Source organism: Pinus tabuliformis, chromosome 4_2 (genome assembly GCF_031772625.1).
Source record: "Pinus tabuliformis cultivar Carrire ecotype Pingquan chromosome 4_2, CPIR1, whole genome shotgun sequence".
Classification (NCBI taxonomy): domain Eukaryota; kingdom Viridiplantae; phylum Streptophyta; class Pinopsida; order Pinales; family Pinaceae; genus Pinus; species Pinus tabuliformis.
The window spans coordinates 721,725,813-721,742,934 of NC_142304.1; the positions used below are offsets into that span (position 1 = coordinate 721,725,813).

The 17,122-nt window shown below is 41.1% G+C and overlaps 1 pseudogene; it reads left to right on the forward strand.

Moving 5' to 3' along the window:
* The window catches only part of LOC149171582 (callose synthase 3-like), a 74,379-nt pseudogene that overhangs the window by 49,492 nt on the left and 7,765 nt on the right, over positions 1-17,122 (forward strand).

A 17,122-nucleotide genomic window follows, 5' to 3' on the forward strand; every position in this document is an offset into this window, starting at 1 on the left:
AGAGGTTGGGTACCTCAAAGATCCTGCCCCTCCTCCTTGGGACAATCACTCTACATCGCCCCACCTCCTACCTGGAGGTATGCCTGCATGTGATCTCTCTGCCCACCTGGCTCAAAGTTTCCCCCTATTGGAGGTCTCTGCATGAGTAGATGTCTCTACTCGATCTCCTCTTAGCTTCCCCTGTTGTGGCTGCTCCATAACCTCCTAAAGTTGCTGCACCAATCGTGGCTCCCGCACAATTGTTTGAGACTTCTTCTGGCTCTGCATATTGAGAGGTAATTTACTCTCCCTCTCAACCATCAAGTATTTAACCTTTGCCTTGCTGCTCAAGGCTTTGCATGTAACTTGTACCTCAAGTGCATACAGGTTCTTGGCTAGCACACTAATCTATTTCCACTTTCTCGCTATCACAAAAGTTTCTAGAAAAAGAGTTGATTTTAAGTCAGAGATATCTCCCTCATCCGAACTCCGATTCAACCAAATTTTTTTTATTTTTTTTTGGGTATTTTTCTACAAGGAATCCAAATCTGCTATTTATTTCTGAAAATTTTGTACAAAAATTTTCAGATCTGCTCTGCAAACTTTCATCCCAAAACTCAAAACTTTGAAATCTCCTCTCAGTATACTGTTCTCTCCTTGATCACCTGTGCTCCGACACCATGTAAAATTTTGTAGAATTTTTCCTACAAATCAGCTAGCTTTGATACCATGTAAAACTTTTTTCTACAAATCAGCTAGCTCTGATACCATGTAGAAATTTCCCACCTGTAGATCAACCTGGTAATGCAATGTACTAAAGCAAAACACTTGATCTACTTCTACAAACAATTTAGCATAAGCTTAATCAACCATGAGCAACATCAACAAGAACACATATAACTGATAAGAAGGAATCAATCACACATAACACAGAAGAATTTACCCAGGGAAAGCACCTACATAAAACCTCATCTCTGTATTATCATACAAGTGGAAATATAGTCCAGATTACACAAAGCCTTAGCTCGAAAGCTATCCAGGTCTCAATGCAATCCCTCTGCTACTCATAGACAGTCAAAGGCTTCTCACAAACCTTCTCCTCTGCCCTCCAAGCCTCTTATTTCCTTGTGCAGTTTCCTTGGGGCCCAATGCTACCACCTATGTGAATTGGTCTTTGCACACACTGTCCCTTCTCTGATCTCAACTGGGTCTCTGTCAGAACTGACATGTATCAGTTATCCATGAGTGAATACACGGTTATATGAAAATAATAGTTGTCACATGCATGTAAGCATCAACAAACTATATCTCATTAATTTAACAACTTGTTAAATTAATCTAACTAAACTTGACTAAGTTAAACTAAGTCAACTGATCCTCTCAATATAGAACTCATCCTTAATTCCTCAATCAGTGGAGCAAGTCAAGGACACATTCCCCAATCAGTGGAGAAATAATTGCATGTTCTGACAAAGACTTCAAGTTTGCTTTTCCTTAATGGAGAATTAATTAATAAATATTCCAAACTGCTGGTAAGACCAAATTCGAATTTACTTCCTATAGATAGACCAGGGACTGCTATAAATAGGAAGGGACCCAAAAATGTTATTTTTAGAAGATGTTATTTTTAGCAGTTTCACCTCTCACCCAAGGTGGCCAAAATGTTCATTGGCCAAACTGCTATTTTTAGAAGTGTTATTTTTAGCAGTTCTATTTTTAGCAATTTCTAAATTTACATTTCTTGTTGCACACTTTTCAACAAAGTTCTACATGGTATCAAAGCTAGCTGATTTGTAGGGAAAATTATACAAAATTCTACATTCTCCTCATCCTGGAAGAATTATGAAGTGCTAACATCTACCAAAAGAAATTGAAAGGAATCAATCCATAACAAAATTTGGACAAAGGCACGAAAAGATATGGTTGTCAAAGACAAATTTTGTTGAAATTCAATTCATTTTGGAATCTAATTAGAAGTTTTTATAGGATGTGGACCTTTTCTATATTGGCACTACAGGCAATGATAATTATAGCATGGCATGGTTTAGGGTCACCAACTGAAATATTCTACGGATATGTCTTTTAGGTGGTTCTAAGAATATTTATAACAATAGCTATTCAGTTCTCTTTATCAAAGTCTTAACATATTTAGTTCTCTAAGCCCCAGTATCTTTTATAACTATTGTTGGGTTTTATTTTAGTTCTCTAGTGATAGTTCTTACAGTGTATATTTTTCTGTATGGTTGATTGTATTTGGTTTTGAGTGGACTTGGAAAATAAATGATACATGAAGTTGTTGTACAACATAATGTCTCTTTGGAAGCAGCCCTAGTTTCACAAGCATTTGTTCAGCTTGGTATGTTAATGGCCTAACCTATGGTGATGGAAATTGGCCTAGAATGAGCATTCTGCACAACCTTAAGTGACTTCATGGTCATGCAACTGCAACTGGACTCAATTTTCTTTACTTTCTCTGTTGGCACAAAGACACATTTTTATCGCCAGGCATTACTTCATGGTTGAAAAAAATACAAAGCTATTATGCATGGTTTTGTTGTCTTTCATGTCAAATTTGCGGATAACTACCACTTTTATTCACACAGTCACTTTGTCAAGGAATTGATTTGATGTTTCTATTTATTGTGTACAATGTCTATGGCCAATCATATCAACACTCTCACATATCTCTTTAATTAGGCCTTCAGTAGAGGCCTACAAATTTCACATATTCTTGTTGGTAGGAAAAAACATTGGTCTTCTACAAGGCCAGAGTAATATGCTTCATTATCATGTGTGTTCATGTGGTATGTTGTTGGGTCTTACATGAATGCAAGTTGTCCACCTAAGTTCAGAAATCTATAGATAGTCAAGTGCAACATTCTTCCTATTTAAGGAATGACATTATTTTCACAAGATTTGCAGGTTCCTACTTTGATAACAATCATGACATGGTATTACCTAATGTTTCAATCTTTGTGATCTCAAAAGTGGTGGTTAAGGAAGATCATGTTCAACTCATTTGAGCAAATCTATCCAATATTTGCATGAAATATCAATATTTTCGTGAAATTGACAATGTTGCACATGCATGATTTGTTGAATGGAGGTGACACTGAAGTAATTTTCTCATGTAAAGTAAGGAGTTAGCAATTGAGATGGGTCGGGGTTAATTTCTAATGTGACTATGTGCATTGAGTATCTCTATAGGGATGAGAGAGGAGGATGTTCTATAAATCAGAAATATAAAGATGTCAAAATTTTGAAAAATGGAAATCTAAAATTCGTACACACATAGGACACTTGTAAAAAAACATAACCCATGAATCAACACCTCTCAAAATTCCATGTTATGGCTTCCATAACCCATGACTCAATACCTCTCAAAATTCCATGTTATGGCTTCTTCTAGTCTCCGCTCGCTACCCTCTTCTCCAACTTCAATTTTATTTTTTTTTAATTTTCCTTCCAATTTTTTATTTGTAAGTGTTCAACTAATAATATACGACACATATTTTTCTCTCATGTGTTGCGCTTCTCATTGCGCCTATGTTTTTTATTTTCCCACTACAAGCAAACAAAATTCTAGTTGTTGTTTTGGGTTTGAGAGATTGGTTTTGTCTCTTGAGACTGCTATGTAGGGCTTTTCATTCTAAGTTGCTATAAAAATATTATCTAAAGCCCTATTTTCATACACTATTTCAACACTCAAATTGGCATACACTGAAATTCCACTCAAAAACCCTAGAGTTCATCTCTGCTGTGAAAGTCATGACAACTCTAGATAGAAAGAAGTACAAGGGAGGAGATATAGTAAGGTTTGAAACTTAGACCCAACAATTAGAGTTTCATTTGAATAAGTCAGTTGCATCAAGTTTTGTCAAAAGATCCAGGGATATAGTGTATAACCCACCAATGAGTTTGCCTTGAATTTCACTGGGTTGGATGTTAAGATCGGAAAGCTAAATTTTCCAATGTCATATTTCACCATCTCAGTTGCTACAAAGATTGATCTTCAAGTAGAGCAGTGGTTCAAGGGCATGCCTCTTGACATAGCCAACTACAAAGATTTCTTGAAACCAAAGTACAAAAACAAGTCGTATGGAGCTATTCTACCAAGATAATACCTACTTGAACCATACAAAAAAACATTTTTAGGTAATACAAAGATACTTTACTTGTGAAGGGAGGTTTGGGAGGATTTATCAGTATCATTTTAGGTTATTGATTCACTTCACAAGAAAGAGCGCTTTGAATCTTCCTTTCTATTTGTTAAGAAGCCTTAGTAAGATGATAGATAAAGTTCAGGGTAAGAAAAGCCAAGTGGATCCCAGTATTTTCCATTTCTCTGTAACTAAGTTGTTGGTGGTAGAATAATTTAACAAGAAAAATCAAACATGGAACGCATTCATAGATTCATCAAAGTTGAAAGCATAGTTACCAACTAGCCGATGGATTAAAAAGGACACACCATCATCTCTGGCAGGAGATGAGAAACTACCAGTTGAAAGTTCAATAAAAAGACCATCAACTTCAGTTGATCCATAACAAAAGAAAAAGGGTAAAGTTGCACTTTTCTCCTAAGGTAGTGAAGGTTCCCAAGAAGCCAATCGCTAGAGCTACTGCAAAGAAACTTCCTTTGGAACACACACTTCAACAACCAATTGCATCTTTAGAGACTATAACATAGGATATTGTTCCAAATGATAAAGAAAAGGAGATTTTAGAATTACAAGAACAACTGAAGAAGGCACACTTTCTTATTGCTCAACTACAACATGACTGTAGGAAATTGAAGAAGTTTGTTTTATAAAGGACACCTAATATTGGTGAAACAAAATAAGTAATAAAAGCATATCAAAAGGGTTTTCAATATTGTCAGCATCATCAAAAGATAATTTATATTGTTCAAAGACCTCATCATTGGTCAAAATTGTGAAGAACAAGTTTCGTTGCGCTTTCATACAAGAGTTTTGCTTTTGCTATAGGTGGAGTTTTGAGAGATGGATGTTTTGTAGAATGAAAAGGGTTTTCTCAAGGGGAATTTGATCATTTCCAGGTTATTTCACACATGCATCAATCATTGAGTAGCTCAAAAAGTGATCAAATATATATGAACCATCAATTCGCCATGCTTTTATGCTTTGTTTCTGCTGAACTAGGAGGTAGTGCAACACCAACACTGTGCTTTCACACAGTCAACCCTTTGACCGTGGAATTCATGTCTAAACTTTATGTAATTAATTTTTATGGTCATAGTTGTTACACTAAAAAATGTCACCATGGCTATGTACAGTTAGTATGGCTCTATCAACAGTCATGCTATCCTCCTGGGCAAGTCTTAAGCCTCTGCTCTCCATGTCAAACTCCAAAAAGAGAGAAAGTCTTTATAAATGTATTTATCTCTGGGTACGCAGGTTCTCTCAACCTTACCTGCGGGTACGCACCCAATGTTCACAAAAACTGCGTCTTTGGACGCTCTGTATGTAAAGGGGCAGGTGCGTCCCCCTGTAAAGGTCAAAATGCGCAAGTTTCATCTTTAAAAATTTACTTGTGGTCATTTCTAGAGCATTCTAGAAGGTTGTTTGATGTGTATTGAGCGCCTCCAGATGGTTCATGTACCCCTACCAAAGAGGAACTTATCCCATCAATAAGGGAGCTATCCCATCCAAAGAGGGGATTATCCCATTGATGGTGGACCTGAATAACTTCCTCCAGACCACTATAAATACAGGCATTGGGCCAGAAGGAGGGGAGGTTGAAAGCTAAACATTTCTAAGGGTAGATGCTACAGGAATTAGGACTCCCATTTAGAAGCTTGTGAGGAGAGATTGTCATCTTTACTTGTTCTATTTGGAAGTGGGTGAGCTTTGTCAAAGTAAATGAGAACTCTTGATGGACCCTGGGAGGGACTTGCACAACACCAAGGCTCAGGTTGTAATTGTTCCTTTTGTTTCCTATTAATGCAAATGAGTCCATTCTTCTCAATAACTTGTTATTTATGAGTTGTTTCATGTACTCCTTGGTCTATGTGTTAAATATGTTTTATTCTATGAGATTATCAAGTGCTATTTAATCGTTTGATTGTTAGTGGATGCAGGTTTCAAAGTGAAGGAGGAGCTCATCCGGATCCGCGGAGCTGGACTGCTACAACAGCGTTGGACTACAGTTAGAATCGAAACACTTGATTTCTTATATAGTAAATGCATGTTTAGAGAAGGATTGCTCTTGTTTGTCTTGTTTGTCACTAGAGAGTCTTAGGCTCCTAGGGAGGTTGATTTGTGTCCGCACTATCAACTCTTTCCGCCTGAAAAAATGGCGACTCTGCTGGGGATTCCATTGATGTGAAAGTCTTTTCCTTTGTATGTAACTTTGCTCTGAGAAAAGTCATTTATTTTCTGGTTTTTGGCTCTGTGACTTTGTTTTTGGGTGGGTTAGCTTAGGGTTAGATTCAATTTAGTTTTCCTTGAATTTTCCAGTAGGACGCACCCTCTGAGTATTGCACAGTGCGTCCCTGGACGCACTGTCGCTGTGTGCACAGAGCGGGCCCGCACCTGTCTTAACGGGTTGCCTGCGTCCCCTGCTAAAATTTAAGAAAATTCCATTTTTTACATTTTTTCTCTTAGATTTTGTTTTTTCTTAGTTTTTACTGCCCAGATCCATTAGTCTCTTGTCAAAGATCTTCACCTGAACTTGTTTCGATAGCATTGAGTGTTTTAGTGGATTTCATAGAAGTTTAAGCCCTAGGGTTTGATTTTTGAGTAGGTCTTGTAGTGACTTTGGCAGTAGAAGTTGTCAAGCCTTAGATCTCTCTGGTTTTGTCAGCATTCTTAGAAGTCAGACCTGTCATAAAGTCTACCTGTGAGAGCAACTTACCTTTGAGTGGTCTCTTTGGCAAATTTCGAAGTGCTTGTTGATTGAGTATTGAATTCCATTTTACAAAAAGAACAAAAAGATTTGAGTTTTGTTTTGACTGGTCTTTTGATTCTGCATTAGCTGGTCCTTGACTTGATTGTGGTCAAGTAAAACAACCTAGAATCATCTTTGTAGGCTCTTGCCTCGTTAGGTTTACTTAGTGTAAATTTCTTTTTGATTTGCTTGTGAGTCAAGTTTTCATAGATTTTATAGTTTTTGAGATTGATTTTCGTTAAAATAGATTTATATGCTTTATTAAATAACAGAAAATACAAAAACATCTCCTTTGAAAAGTTTTGTTTCAAGTAGCTTTGAGGCATTTTGAAAGAAAAAGAGTTTTTCGTGCACGTAAGGAGTGGTCATGTTTGTATGCTTGAAAAGATAAAGAGAATTGTTTCTTTGATTGTCTTTACTAAGAAAGTTGTTTTCTATAAAATTTGCATCTCTCAACTCTCTTAGTTAGGAATTTCATTGAAAGAGGAAAGTAGCGTAAATCATCTTAGGTGCATCTTTGTAGTGGTTTGAGTTGAGTCTACACACCATTGGTTTCACTTCCGCTACCTTTTGTCTTTAAGAAAAACCATAAAATTAACGCTTAAAGTAAAATCAACGTAGTAACTTTTATTTACTAGGGCTCTGAAACACCAATTTAGATCAGGCTAGTGTCTTGGAGTAGGAGAGTAATTAACTCTCCAAGACAACAAAACCAAACAAGTAGCTTATCTTGTGATAGAATAAATCCAATTGTCTCATTTGTACTCTGGGAAAGCTCCTCTTAAAGGAGAAACACGAGCTCGTGTCCGAACCAGTGAGGGGATCAATCCTCCCTCGTTGGGAACGACGCCAGACACGCACGTATTACAAACAGTAAACCTCGGATTAACCATTGTCGAGGAGCCAGGGGTCACTTGTCGGTAAACATTGGATTATTGTCAAGGAACCGGCAAGGGGATTGAGCTTGATACTCTGCCCTTGCGTGCTGTTGGAGTGTAGACTGTTCCCCCAGGTGCATTTGTTGCGGTTGGTAACCTTAGTGACCATTATCTTTAGGATGCTACCGAGGTGACGGTGGAGGGAAGATCCCACTGTACCTGGAGCAGACGTCGGCTAGACTCACTTGGATTTTCCGGGGGGTTCACTTCACTCGAGACGGTTAAAGTGGAGGAACTTGTGCCGGTCTATTCATTAAGTAGGTTGCCGGGGTAACTGTTCCACCCGCCACTTCTGTACTGAATCCGGCGATGTTGGGTTTCATCTCCAACTAGCGTTTTTGGTCTGGAAGGCTACTGTTTGTGCTTGGTTTGACGCCCTAGATTCTTTAGGCGTGTGATTCAAATTTGTTTGGTTCTTTAGCGACTTTAGGTGGTTTGATTTGAGATTTTACTTTGTTTTCGTGTGTAGTAGTTAAAAAGTTTTAGCTGTGGCGGAATTACCGAGACAATCCCGTAGACTTCGGGGCAAGTCACCTGAGATTGTTACCGGAACTGATTTGTTGAGGAAACTCCGTAGATCACAGGGTAGATCTCTTGAAGACGTCCCGGGTCAGTACGAAGGATTGAAGGTCCTTGTAACTCCTCCTAGTGGCAGTAAAGTAGGTTCACCTGAAGAAGGAGAATCTTCCTTGGTAGTCCATCCAGATTACCAAAGTCTAGAGACAGGTTATAATCCCGAAGCTGTTACAGTTTCTGAGCTTGCTGGTAGTTTTTCGTCTACTAGTGATATAGGCGAAGAACCTGAAATATCTGAACCTGTTACTCCGACTTCTAGTGTTCCAGATTCACCAAGGATAGAACGCGTTATCACCGAAAATCTTCCTACTGGTTTGATTGCTATTGAAGAACTTGCTCCAGAGGAAGAAATAGGCGTCTCTAACCTTGAAGATCAACTTACTATTGAGCTCAGGGAGCGTGAATCTATCTTTTACAGTCCTCCTAGAAGTACTACTTGGTACCTTTCGTTAACTAATTATTTAGACAACTCAGGGATAGGTTTTTCTCCACCTCGTACTCCTTTTCCACCAGGAGGTATTTATACTCCTGTAAATATGTCTGGTCAGTCATCCGTGTTTACTCAAACTCCTGAATCTTTCTTACACGGCGGTCCTTCTGTTCCCACTGGGTATCAGTCGCTTTCTGGTACCTTTGCGGGGGCATCTCCTCAACCCGTCGATCATGGGTTATTAGCTGGAAACAATGGTAATAGACCATTGGGTGTAGGGGACATTTACATGATGTCAGGATCAGTTCCTGTTTCTCAACCTCAAGGTGGCCAATTACCGCCTGGGGGGCAGCCTCAATTAACGCCTGGGGGGCAACCTCAAGGTACACAAATTGTGTCTGGGGGGCAACCTCAAGGCCAGTATGTACCTATGGTACAATACATGCCTCAAGGTCAACCCCAGCCTCAATATGTACCCCAAGGTCAACCTCAGTATCAATATCAACCTCAAGGGTATCAACCTCAAGGGTATCAACCCCAAGGTCAAGGTCAACCCCAGTATCAGTATTTACCCCAAGGTTATCAACCTCAAGGTCAATACTCGAGTCAAGGTTATCAACCACCTCAGGGTCAGTCTTATGTTCAAGGTCCGGGAAATGTACCTTTCAATTATCAACCGTATCCTCAACCTGTTATGGGTCAATACCCCGGAATGATAGTGTGGGATCCATCCCAAGGTCAATAGGTGTTGCAGCCAAGTATACAGTTGGTACCTCAAGCTGGACAACCCATAGTTTCTGGTTCACCCCAGCAACTGCAACCTGTCCAGTCAAATGTTCAAACTTCTGTAACTTCGGTAGTTACTCAGCCGCCAATTGCACCTAGTACTCCATCTCAAACGGCTGCTGCAACTACCGCTACATCTACCGCACTTACTTCTGGAGTATCGACAGCTCCGGTTTCTACTGTCTCTGCAACCACTCCTCAGGCATCTTTACCGTTGTCTGGATCTACGATTCAAACCACGGTCCAAATGCCTATAGGTCAGCCTGGTATAAGTACGGTTGTCACTACTCAACCTTAATTTGTTCAACAACCGTACCAGGGACAGTACCAACAAGGGCAAGCTGTCCAACAGCCGGTTTACTAGTATCAACCGTATCCTGGGTACACTTATCAACAACCTCAACAACCCCAGTACGGTCCGGTTAATCCTGGTTTTCCGGGAGGATATAATATCCCTAATGCGATTCCTGTTCCTAGTTATCCTGGATATCCTCCTCCTGGGGCTGGTGTCATGACTCAGAGTTTTAGAGATCCTAACCGGCAATTACCGTTTATCGCAACTTTGGATTTACCAGACTTGACGTGCCTAACGAATGATCCAATTCAATATCTTCAGTTCTGGCCGCCAATGCCAAATAAGTTGCCCAGTGATATACCCAAGTTCGAAGGTAAGCCTGGAGAGGATCCGTCGAACCATGTGATGACTTACCACCTCTGGTGTGCTTCAAATTCTATCTCGGATGATTCGATCCGCTTACGTCTTTTCCAGCGTACACTCATTGGTCTCGCGGCCAAGTGGTACATTGAGTTGCCACGGGCCTCTTTTTACAATTTTAGCCAGTTAGCCACCTCGTTCTTAACTCACTTTCAGTTACCGGTCAGATACGATAACGGCACGGAATTATTAACTTCACTAAAACAATCGACGTCCACGTATATTTCTGATCACATTCATGAGTGGAGACGTCGAAGGAGGTTAGTGAAAGTTTTTATTCCGGACCAAATCTTAGCTGAATGGTTTGTTAAATCATTATTACCGAAGATTACTGAAGATGTAGCTAAGGCCGGAGTAGTTACTGAGGAGCAAGTCATTGCTCAGGCGCAGTACCCGAATCTGATAATCTTCGATCTAGAAAATAGTACACCGCGTCTACCCCATCAAATGGCTTTCCAAATTCCAGTGATAGTCAAAAACAGGCCTATTCATCGGACTGTGATTGATGAGGGAGCTTCTACGTGTATTATGTCGATTCAGTGTTGGAGATCGCTTGGTTCTCCTTCGCTGAACCAATCCCCGACCATCCTTAAGGCCTTTGATGGCCGTGGGTTTCGTCCGTTTGGTATTCTACAGGAATTGCCTATAGGGGTAGAAGGTAAAACCGTTAGTCTGGATGTGGAAGTGGTTGATGCCCCTCTAGACTACAACCTTCTTTTGGGTCGAAGTTGGTCATATGCTATGACAGCGGTCGTTTCTTCGGTCTTCAGAGTAATAAAGTTTCCACATAACGGTAAGATCGTGACAATTGATCAGCTGACATACTTTTCATCCGACCCAGCCTCTTTAGAGAGTATCCAGCATGTCGGTAAGACGACAATCCCTTATAGGGACGTTGGCGTCGGTTTAGTTAAAGATTCCGGTTTACTGGGAACTTTTCCTTTCCCTCCAATCAACGCAGACCCTTCATTTGCATCAATTCATATGATTACATCAGACAACATTATTTATGATGATCCTTGGATCGTCCCATCTGAATCTAAGATAGACTCATTCGGTGATGCTATGCCCTTGAGTCCATATGAAATTGCTTATGAAGCTGTCATGCCTTTTACCGACTCGCCTTCAACCGAAATCGACCAAATTTGGTCAGTGAAGAGTCACTTTTCACATCAACCTTAGAACGGATAGCGTTTCCCGAAGTCGTGTCATCTGACGAGCAACTTCGCGAAATCCTAAGTGTAGACGATCTACCATGGGAAGATCTTCATCATAGATCTTCGTTTTTACCTGAGGATGATGCTTTTGAAAATGATTTTTCATCTATCTTTACCACCGAATATGTCAAAGACGCTCAGAATCCAATGAAACATTCTGATTCAGAGTTGAATTTGGGGAATATTTCTCGCACTATTCCCATTGACATTTCAGTGAAGCCCGGAATTGAGGAAAACATTCATATAGGTGCCTCATGTACAGCAGATGAAATTCAAACCTACAAGGCCCTATTCCAAGAATTCCGCGATGTGTTTGCCTGGTCTTACGAGGAAATGCCGGGAATCGACCCTGCCATTGTTGTTCATGAAATAAAGACCTACCCGGACACTAAACCCGTCCGGCAACGGTTGCGTCAGATTCACCCTCGGAAAGCGGCTGCGATTAAAGCAGAAGTCGAGAAGCTGTTGAAAGCAGGTTTCATTTATCCAATCCCGTTAACGGATTGGGTATCGAATATTGTTCCGGTTAACAAGAAACAAGGAACAATAAGAATCTGTATCGATTATAGGGATATAAATCGAGCTTGTCCAAAAGACAACTATCCAACGCCTTATATCGATCAAATAATTGATGATTGTGCCGGAAGTGAAATGTTTTCCTTTATGGATGGTTTTTCGGGCTATAATCAAATCAATATTCTACCTGCCGATCAACCAAAAACGGCATTCATTTGTCCATGGGGGACATTTGCTTACTGCAAATTACCTTTTGGGCTTAAGAATGCCGGAGCTACTTTTCAACGGGCAATGTCTTACGCATTTCATGACATCAAGCACATTGTGCAACCGTACCTCGATGATTTGCCTGCTCATTCTTTACATCGAGCTGATCACCTTGTCCACTTACGAGCAATCTTTATGAGGTGTAGGCATTATCGTATTCGGTTGAATCCACACAAGTGTGTTTTCTGTATAGAAGCGGGTCGATTGCTGGGATTTGTTGTTTCAAAAGCCGGCATTCGCGTCGATCCCTCGAAGGTCGAAGCCATCATCAAATTGCCTCCTCCTTCGAGTTTGCGCCAACTCCAAAGTTTGCAAGGGAAAGCAAACTTTTTACGCCGATTCATTCCAAACTACGCCGAGGTCACTAAAGGTTTTACACGGTTGTTGAAACAGAACGCTCAATTCTTTTGGGACGAGATTGCCCAACAATCTTTTGATGCACTTAAGCACGCGTTGACCCATGCACCGTTGTTGCATCCTCCCAACTACAACCAAGACTACTTCTTATACCTCGCAGCTTCACATTTCACTATTGGAATGGTGTTAGTTCAAGAAGATGAATTCGGAGCGGAACATGTGATATATTATCTTAGTAGGACATTAAACCCCACTGAGCTAAAATATTCGCATGTGGAGAAATTGGCCCTGGCAGCCGTTCAAGCTGTCCAGCGTTTTCGTCACTACATTCTTCTTCGTAAAACTACAGTTATTTCGGATTGCAACCCTATGATTTATATTTTGACAAAACAACTGCTAGGGGGCAAGTACTCTAAATGGATCGTTATCCTGCAAGAGTTTGACTTGGAGTTTGAGAAGTCCAAGTCTAAGAAATCCTTAGTTTTTGCGGAATTGATGTGTGATTTCCCGCGTACTGACATAGAAACTGTGGCAGAGCAGTCCATTGCGGACGAATCTTTGTTTCTTATCAGTACTTTAGATCCGTGGTACGGAGATATAATCATCTATCTCCAAACCCAAACCTTTCGGCCTGAAGCTTCAAAGTCGGAACGTCGAAAAATTCGGTTTCAATCCCAGCAATACAAGATTATTGGAGATACACTTTATCGCCGGGGGGCAGACTTAGTTTTTCGACGTTGTTTAACTCACGAAGAGGCTGAGAGGGTTTTGAATGATTGTCACTCTGGAGCATGTGGCGGTCATATGTCTGGGTATGCCACAGCTCAAAAGGTGTTGCGCGCTGGCTATTTCTAGCCGTCCATGTTTAAAGATTGTATCATTGCGGTCCGGAAGTGCCACAACTGTCAAGTGTTTGATCGCAAGATGCGCGCACCACCTGCTCCTCTCCATCCTATAATTGCTGTTGGTCCTTTCGCCAAATGGGGTATCGATTTTATTACTTGTAACCCTCACTCGGCCGGGGGGCATGCGTATATCATCCTCGCGGTTGATTATTTTACTAAATGGGCCGAGGCGATGCCTACATTCGACGCAAGCGGCAAAACAGCTGCAGTTTTCGTATTCAATCATATTATAACTAGGTTTGGTGTCCCACAAGCGATTATCACTGACCATGGGAGCTATTTTCGAAACATCATGATGACTGAGCTTACAAGCTAGCTTGGTTTGCGCCACGATAGCTCTACTCCTTATTATCCGCAAGCCAACGGTTTGGTTGAGTCTATCAACAAAGTTCTGGTTATCATGATCCGACGAACCATTGGTATTCATCGGTCGAATTGGCACAACATGTTATTTTCAGCGCTATGGGCATACCGAACCTCAGTGAAAACTTCAACAGGGTTCACTCCTTTCCAGCTAGTTTATGGCTTGGAAGCTGTGTTACCCATTGAATGCGAAATCCCATCACTTCAAATGGCTGTCGAATTACTCCCAGCTACTTCCGAAGAGGAGAAACGTTTATTATACTTAGCTCAGTTAGATGAGACTCGACGTAACGCTGCATTGGCAATCGAGACTCACGCGAAGCGAATGAAAGCTCAGTATGATAGAAATGTGACCCCTCGAAGTTTTTCGGAGGGAGACCTAGTGCTATTATATGATCAAGCTAACGATAAGCTAGGTGCTGGAAAGTTCGTTCCTATGTGGCATGGACCCTACATTGTAAAGCGAAAGCTAGCAAAAGGGGCTTATGAGCTGGTAGATTTTGATGGGGACTCTTTGGGTAAACCCAGAAATGGACTTTACCTAAAGAGGTATTATGCTTAAATGGTGGGTATGGAGAATTTTTAGTTAGGTTAGGCTTTCTTTCTAGCTAGTGTGTTTGTTAGTTTGGTTAGTGTGCTTAGCTTAGAGAGTGTGTTTTTCGTCGTTATTCTGGCTTATCTTGGTTTCACTCTTAATATTGCAGATGTCGACGCCTCTCCAAACATACATCGGATTTGCTGATGGTGCTTGTCGTAGTACACGGAATATCTCTTCCGCAGCTTGGGTTATCTATTCGCCCTCTGACGAGTTAGTTTCTATGCATGGGGTAAGCCTCGGTCAAACAACGAACAACATTGCAGAATACAGTGCAGTGGTTGAATTATTATCCGAATCTATTTCATTTGGAATTCGACGTTTGATAGTGAGGTTAGATTCTGAACTTGTTGTATTACAGCTTAATAGAGTATATGCCATTAGAAATCCTGTGTTATTAAGGTTATTTTTGAGAGTGCGTCTCTTGGAACGTGAATTTGATTACATTGAATATCAGCATATTCCAAGGTCTTTAAATACATTAGCAGATGCAATTGCTTCTCGAATGTTGGACAGACATTTACGATAATCATGCAAGTAAATTTAAAAACATTTCATCACATATGTTAAACAAGATAAGCCGGTAATAATGATATATATATATATAGATAGGAGTGTGTCAAAAATATACATCGTCTTCGATCATAGGTTGAAAAACACCTTATGATCGGCAAAAATGATAAGTACAAAAAGCCAAAAATGTCATATGTGTCTACAAAGGTGACTAGCCAATCACGGGTGGTGCTCTCTATACGACACCACTGCATGGGCTACCTTACACAAAAACCTCCTAAACGGTCCAGGGACTGCGACTACATAGCACTGAAGTCTGATAGGAATATCATCTATGGTAGTCTCAGGTATATCCACCGTCAGACGCTCTAGATCCTGCTCCAACTCAGCTAGCGACTCTGCAGCCGCGTCTTGTGGGGCCGGTACCGGTGCAACTGGATGTCTCCTCTCAAAAGGCCGGAGGTTGGCTGGGCGCTGTGGACCAACATCTGCATTTTGAAAATTTTTACTGTCAGTTTTGAGACGATATATATAAAAAACAAAAAAAATATATAATTTGAAAACTTGTGAAAAATAAAGTACCTCTGTCATCCCATTGTTCTCCCGGTGGAAGAACCATGTCCAGATCACCTCGAAAATCTACTCCGGCATACGGAAAGTCCTGGATCGCAAAAACCTGGTCCTCTAACCAGTGAAAATAACTAGCAGGGAATCGAACAACTGCCGCGCCCTCGTCAGGATGCCGGGCCATCACCGTAACCCATCGTATCAGCTTTGGCTCCCGAGGACCCAAGATATCAACAGTGAGATGCTGAGGGATTAGCATCGAAACTCTCTCTAAGGCAAAGCTCACAACTAGAGGCCCATATCCAAAGGTCTTCAGTTGTCCGTTCTTTGCCCTAGTCAGTTGGGCCTTCATATTGGCCGACACAGCATCGCACCAGTTGAAGATGGTACCTCGGAAACAGTCAATCGCCATCCGCATTTGGGACCCGGTGGCAATATGTAAAGCGGCTGCACCGCAAATTCTGGTAACCGTGAAAGCTATCACCTTGAGTTCACGCAGAGAGATGTGTTTGATTTCTACGCCTTTCGCATGGTGTGCATTGGGTATGCACCAATCTGCCCGGAGACTAGCAAGGGATTGGCCACCCGGCCTAGTCCCGGCTAGATTGAGTTGCTCGCCCCTATTGGGCAAGCCAGTGAGAAAGTATATGTCAGAGGGCTCTATCTCGAGCTGGTGTCCTCCGATGTAAAAGCATTGCTCATGAATGTTCCATCTCTCAACCAGCCACTCCAAGAATCTTACCTGAGCCCTCATGCCAGGTATGGCCCAGTATTTATATAGTCCGCATGCTTTTAGGGCATCAATGGAAGGTTGATGATTAATTGCGGCTAAATCAACGTCCTCGTGCTCTCTTTCTCTCCAATCCAACATGGTGAGTGCCCTACACACCAAGAAACAAAGATTAGAATTAGTTTGGGGAAATTCAGATGGTTCTTTTTGGGGTTTGGGGTTTCAAATTCCGCCTTTCGCGGGGGACGCACCCCACGTTTAGGACACAGAGCGTCGGGACGCAGCTGACCTGAAGGTGGGCTGCGTCCCCCGACCTTTTTCCTGTGTGGGAACAAGTCGGGGGACGCAGGTTACCCTTAGGGCACCTGCGTACCCCGCAGAGCGATTTTTGAAACCCAAAACCCCCCAAAAATCAAAACTAAAACCTAAAACAAACTTTTAATCGGATGAAATTGAAGAGGAGGATGTTTTGAAATACCTGGAAGAGACGACGTTCGATTCTAACGGTCGGATTCTCCGCAACGACCACGGGAAGTTTCTTGCCAAAAACCCTTTTCTCAACCTCAACAGTAAAATGGTAAAAATGACATGGTAAAAAGTCTTTTTATAGGTTTTTTGGATGAATGAATGCTAGGTTTGTTTATTTTTCACCATGGAAGGATATTTTTCAATGTATTTTTGCCTATCTTAAACAGGTATGAGTAATGTGTCGTTTTTGTGCAGGACAAAGGGATTTAGAGGGAAAATTGTCATTTTTCACGA